Raw genomic sequence first — 6,306 nt, 5'->3', positions numbered from 1 at the left:
TTGGGATTGCAAATCAGAGGAAGAGTTTCAAAAGTAAGTGAACATTTATTTGCTATTTGTGATTTTACGAAGCCTGTGCTGGTTGAAAAATATTTTGATGTGGGGCACCGTCCTCAAACAATCGCGTGGCATGCTTTCGCTGTAAAGCCTATTGTAAATCGGACAATGCAGTTAGATTAACAATAATTTAAGCCTTTTGTCACGATCGTCCATGAGTGAGAGAGCGGACCAAGGCGCAGCGTGTGGAAAATACATCTTTTATTTTAGAAGAGATAAACACGAAACGAACACTATACATAAACTGAAAACCAAAAACAACAAACGACCGTGAAGCTACAAACATTAGTGCACACACAAGCTACAAACGTTCAACATTGACAATTACCCACAAACACCTAAAGCCTATGGCTGCCTTAAATATGGCTCCCAATCAGAGACAACAATAAACAGCTGTCTCTGATTGAGAACCAAATCAGGCAACCATAGACTTTCCTAAACACCTACACTGAACACTACCCCATACCTACTACAAAACCCCCTAAACAATACACACACCCTAAACTAGACAAAACCCACAAACATTCCCCATGTCACACCCTGACCTAACTAAAATAATAAAGAAAACAAAGAATACTAAGGCCAGGGTGTGACAGTACCCCCCCCCCCCCCCCCCCCAAAGGTGCGGACTCCGACCGCACAACCTGACATAGAAGGGGAGGATCCAGGGTGGGCCTTATTATGGCGGCGGCTCAGGTGCGGGACGTGGCCCCCACTCCACCATTGTCAATAACCGCTTTGGTGGCGCCTCTGGAGCGGCGACCCTTGTAGCAAGTCCCGGACTGAAAACCTTCCCAGATGGCGCCACCGGACGGATGGGTAGCTCCGGACTGAGGGGTAGCTCCGGACTGAGGGACGGCAGCTCCGGACTGAGGGACGGCAGCTCCGGACTGAGGGACGGCAGCTCCGGACTGAGGGACGGCAGCTCCGGACTGAGGGACGGCAGCTCCGGACTGAGGGACGGCAGCTCCGGACTGAGGGGTATCTCCGGACTGAGGGGTAACTCCGGACTGAGGGGTAACTCCGGACTGAGGGGTAACTCCGGACTGAGGGGTAGCTCCGGACTGAGGGACGGCAGCTCCGGACTGAGGGGTAACTCCGGACTGAGGGGTAACTCCGGACTGAGGGGTAACTCCGGACTGAGGGACGGCAGCTCCGGACTGAGGGGTAGCTCCGGACTGAGGAACGGCAGCTCCGGACTGAGGGACGGCAGCTCCGGACTGAGGGACGGCAGCTCCGGACTGAGGGACGGCAGCTCATAGCTGGCTGACGGATCTGGCTGCTCATGGCTGGTTGACGGATCTGGCTGCTCATGGCTGGCTGACGGATCTGGCTGCTCATGGCTGGCTGACGGATCTGGCTGCTCATGGCTGGCTGACGGATCTGGCTGCTCATGGCTGGCTGACGGATCTGGCTGCTCATGGCTGGCTGACGGATCTGGCGGCTCATGGCTGGCTGACGGATCTGGCGGCTCATGGCTGGCTGTTGGATCTGGCTGCTCATGGCTGGCGGATCTGGCTGCTCATGGCTGACTGGCGGCTCTGGAAGATCCTGGCTGACTGGCGGCTCTGGCAGATCCTGGCTGACTGGCGGCTCTGGCAGATCCTGGCTGACTGGCGGCTCTGGCAGATCCTGGCTGACTGGCGGCTCTGGCAGATCCTGGCTGACTGGCGGCTCTGGCAGATCCTGGCTGGCTGAAGGCTCTGGCTGATCCTGGCTGGCTGAAGGCTGGCTGATCCTGGCTGGCTGAAGGCTCTGGCTGATCCTGGCTGACTGGCGGCTCTGGCAGATCCTGTCTGGCGGAAGGCTCTGGCTGATCCTGTCTGGCGGAAGGCTCTGGCTGATCCTGTCTGGCGGAAGGCTCTGGCTGATCCTGTCTGGCGGAAGGCTCTGGCTGATCCTGTCTGGCGGAAGGCTCTGGCGGCTCCTGACTGGCGGGCGGCTCTGGCGGCTCCTGACTGGCGGGCGGCTCAGGCGGCGCTGGACAGACGGGCGGCTCAGGCGGCGCTGGACAGACAGGCGGCTCAGGCGGTGCTGGATAGACGGGCGGCTCAGGCGGCGCTGGATAGACGGGCAGCTCAGGCGTGCCGAGGCGCACTGTAGGCCTGGTGCGTGGTGCCGGAACTGGTGGTACCGGGCTGGGGACACGCACCTCAAGGTGAGTGCAGGGAGAAGGAACGGGGCATACAGGGCTCTGGAGACGCACAGGAAGTCTGGTGCGTGGTGTTGGCACTGGTGGTACTGGGCTGGTGCGAGGGGCTGCCACAGGCGGACTGGTGCGTGGAGAAGGCACCGGATAGAACGGACCGTGGAGGCGCACTACAGGTCTCGAGCACCGAGCCTGCCCAACCCTACCTGGCTGAATACTCCCCGTGGCCATGCCAGTGCGGCGAGGTGGAATAAGCCACACTGGGCTATGTACACGTATGGGAGACACCATACGTAGGGCTGGTGCCATGTACCCCGGCCCAAGGAGACGCACTGGTGACCAGATGCGTAGAGCCGATTTCTTGGCACCTGGCTCGATGCCCACCCTAGCCCGGCCGATACGAGGTGCTGGAATGTACCGCACCGGGCTATGCACACGCACTGGTGACACCGTGCGCATCTCTGCATAACATGGTGTCTGCCCGGTCGCTCTCTCTCCACGGTAAGCACGGGGAGTTGGCTCAGGTCTCCTACCTGGCTTAACACCACTCCCCGTGTGCCCCCCCCAAGACATTTTTGGGGCTGCCTCTTTGGCTTCCAGCAACATACAACATAGAACGCCTCTTTGGCTTCCATACAACATAGAATGCCCACTCAGATCACACCCTGACCAAACAAAACATAAAACATACAAAGCAAACTATGGTCAGGGCTTGACAGCTGGTGTATAGCATAACCAAATTAAATTAGTTTTAGCTTCACTGTCCAAATAAATAAGTTGGAGAGTATACATATGGAGGGGAGTGTATTTTAAGTTAATAGGGACATTAACCTGTAATGTAGCCTAGTTACCCACCTGTGCCATGAGAACTAGCAAGCCAGTGACTGCATTTACAATGGCTTTGATGAGATTTTGGGGCGTAGGGACAGGAGACATAGAAAATCATAATTCTAGATGGTTGTCTTTTTAAATGTATTTGGTGCTCTAATCTCTCAACATGTTTTCCTTTCCTTATAGTCCAATTCACCAGCACAATACAGCATTACTGGTTCCAAAAAATCCACTACTTCCTATGGTTTCTCACTGCAGCCAGATAGGCACTCATAATCAGACTGCAGTATAATCAGTTATGATGTCAGAATATTGTAATTTAGGGATTCAAGCACATCACTGAACTATAGATACAACAATCTCTTGTTAGGCAGGATGTCACAGTACAATGCATTGAAATATAATTACAGTTTTTGTTATACCCAGTATTGCATGTGTGAAGAGAACAAAATGGAATATGGAACAATGAAATATCTTCCCTTATCTCTGAGAGTTTTTCTAATAAGAGTAAGGATTTTCAACCTAGGTTGAAGAATATCAATAACCCAGGTAGATTGTTGCTTAAAGTTATGGACAAAAGAGAAGTAGTTGACATTTCCTATGTTATATCTTCCCTTCTATTTTCACACATCCCATAAGTCCATTCAGGGCCATGTATTCATGGCTACTACCTTCACAAGGTAAGGGTCCTCTGTTTAGCAAACAATACAAAGCACTTTACCTGAGACATGCAAAGAAAAATGCTTCAACAAGATACTATATCACTCTTTTCCTTTCACCCTGATGGTTGTCCAAATGGTAGTGTTTGTTAATCATCAACTTGTTATTGTACGCTTCCTTTGTGTGCTTATAAGATTTTAGACTGACATCTCAACATCTGTAATTTTGGAGTCTTTTTCATGACTTCAATCAAAGCGTAATTTCTCTGGCATATTGCCACGCTTCTTGATTGTTTACAACATGTATAATTAAAATACAAAGGCGTATGTATTTCTCAATCTACACGCCTGACACTGAAATGGGGCAGTTGAAAGGCGGTATCATTTGCATTAGCTTTATGCACTTAAAGCTAGAATCCTTAATTGAAACAATAACAAAGCGGCCACTCCTTCTGTTTAGGTAACAAAGCTGAGGGATGGGCCTGGAGAAATGTAACCACTCTCAAATTTATAGACCGAGCTATGAATGTAAGGACTGACCATCCATGATATCAAAATTGGAGTATGAACCATGTTTTGAGGCTATACAGTGTTTGTTAATTTGTACTTTTTTAAACAAACTTTGGAGTATAAACAAGCTTATATTTTGGGTTCGACAGTTGAACTAAGCTCATGAGGCATTTACACGTTATAAGTTCAAAAAGGGATGTAGCATCTAAGGATTCTAGCTTTAACCGATGGCCTCAACATATTATATTATCACAAAATACAAATGTATACATTTTCCTTTTCATGTAATCCCTAATGTGTTGGCACATTAAAGTGATGGTAAAGTACTGACTCTACTAATAAAATTCATAAAGTCAGTCATACAAGTGTACTTGATCACACTGAAGGCTCAGGTATGTGTTGGGTTGTGTTGTGTATGTTGTGTTCAGCAGCTTTATGGATGACCCATTCTCTTGGCCGATGTGATGTTTATGTTTTGTAGAATAAAAGCTATTGGTCTCTTCAGTCCCCTCTTGCTTTGTGCTGCGCTCAGTAGCCTGCAGGGTGTAATTACTGCTCCAGTAAAGAAAACACAGCTGTAATGGGTTACTTAATGGCATTCTGCAGTGCCACTAACACTTAGGATGATACTGTACAACTCAAATATGATCCAAACTCTTTTTTAAACTGCATCATAGCAGCCTTAATATTGATTGGAGCAGCAGTGCAGTTTAAATAACTCTGCAAATTGATTTCCAGAGTACCAGTAATCATTTTGCTTTCATTTAAATCTGGCTGAAGATTCCATTTGGAAGAGTCTTTGTTCAAGTAAATAAGGGCTGAATCAATCGCTGGAATTGAAATGATAGGGAGCACCGCAATTCGATGTGGTGGAAAACTGAACGGGTTGAGCATAACATGTCAAGCCTGTTACCCACAGACAGGCTAGAAATGTTTTAACAATATGAACATCAGATACATATTTGGACATTAGATAGTGAATTAGACCTTCAATTTCAGACAATTGGAACAGAACATGAATGGTTTTGAGCATAAAGGATGTGGGGACTGGAATTCAGGCCTTACTATACAGTATGTTCAAAAAACATCGTGTGTTTATGAAGTGTTTGTATGGATTGTCAAAGGCTGAGTTTAGACCAGGTATACATGTCTAAATCTAATCAGTAAACTTATATTTACCTCACATGTTTGAACTGTGTGGTCCTCTCTGTTTATTTTTAATACAGACTCTCCTTGTTATCCCCAGTGCAATGAAATGTCAGGTGAAACATTCTACATTTAGCTCTTGCTCTTATCGCCCTTTTCTAAATAACAGACATGTCAAACAACAGCGAAGATGTTTTTAATTAAAGCATTTGACTAGTTCGCCCTATCAGTTAATAAGCACTCCAACCAGAAGTTATCTATATGCCTGGAGGACTATGCACATGTTTTCTGTTTTGTGGAGTGATTTAACTACTCAGTCAGCTCATACGTGTCAAAAAGTTGCATTTTATTGTCTTTTGATTGAGGCAGTAATTAATGAGTGAAAATAACTAGATAATATTGTCACGCCCTGACCTTAGTTCCTTGTTTATGTCTCTATTTTGGTTTGGTCAGGGCGTGAGTTGGAGTGTGCATTCTATGTTTTGTTCTATGTTTTGTATTTCTAGGTGTTTGGCCTGGTATGGTTCCCAATCAGAGGCAGCTGTCAATCGTTGTCTCTGATTGAGAACCATACTTAGGTAACCTGTTCCCACCTGTGTTTGTGGGTAGTTGTTTTCTGTTTTGTGTATTGCACCCTGCAGAACTGTTCGTTTGTCGTATTGTTGTTTTTGTTCAAGTGTTCGTATTTATTAAAAGTATTATGAATACTTACCACGCTGCACCTTGGTCCTCTTCTCCTTATCCCGACGACGTTCGTTACAAATATACACTGAGTACAAAACATTAGGAACACCTTCCTTATATTGAGAAAAACGTGATCTGGAGGCACACCAACAACAAATAATGGTAAACATTTGGCTTGGCAGCACTGGATTGAAATGTGCAGTTCCACCTCATGTACTGAATGTATAACATGCAAGCTTAGCATGCCTGTCTGAGTTGGACATCAGATAT

Source organism: Salvelinus fontinalis, chromosome 34 (assembly GCF_029448725.1).
Source record: "Salvelinus fontinalis isolate EN_2023a chromosome 34, ASM2944872v1, whole genome shotgun sequence".
In the NCBI taxonomy this organism is placed as follows: domain Eukaryota; kingdom Metazoa; phylum Chordata; class Actinopteri; order Salmoniformes; family Salmonidae; genus Salvelinus; species Salvelinus fontinalis.
This window is presented reverse-complemented; position numbering follows the sequence as displayed.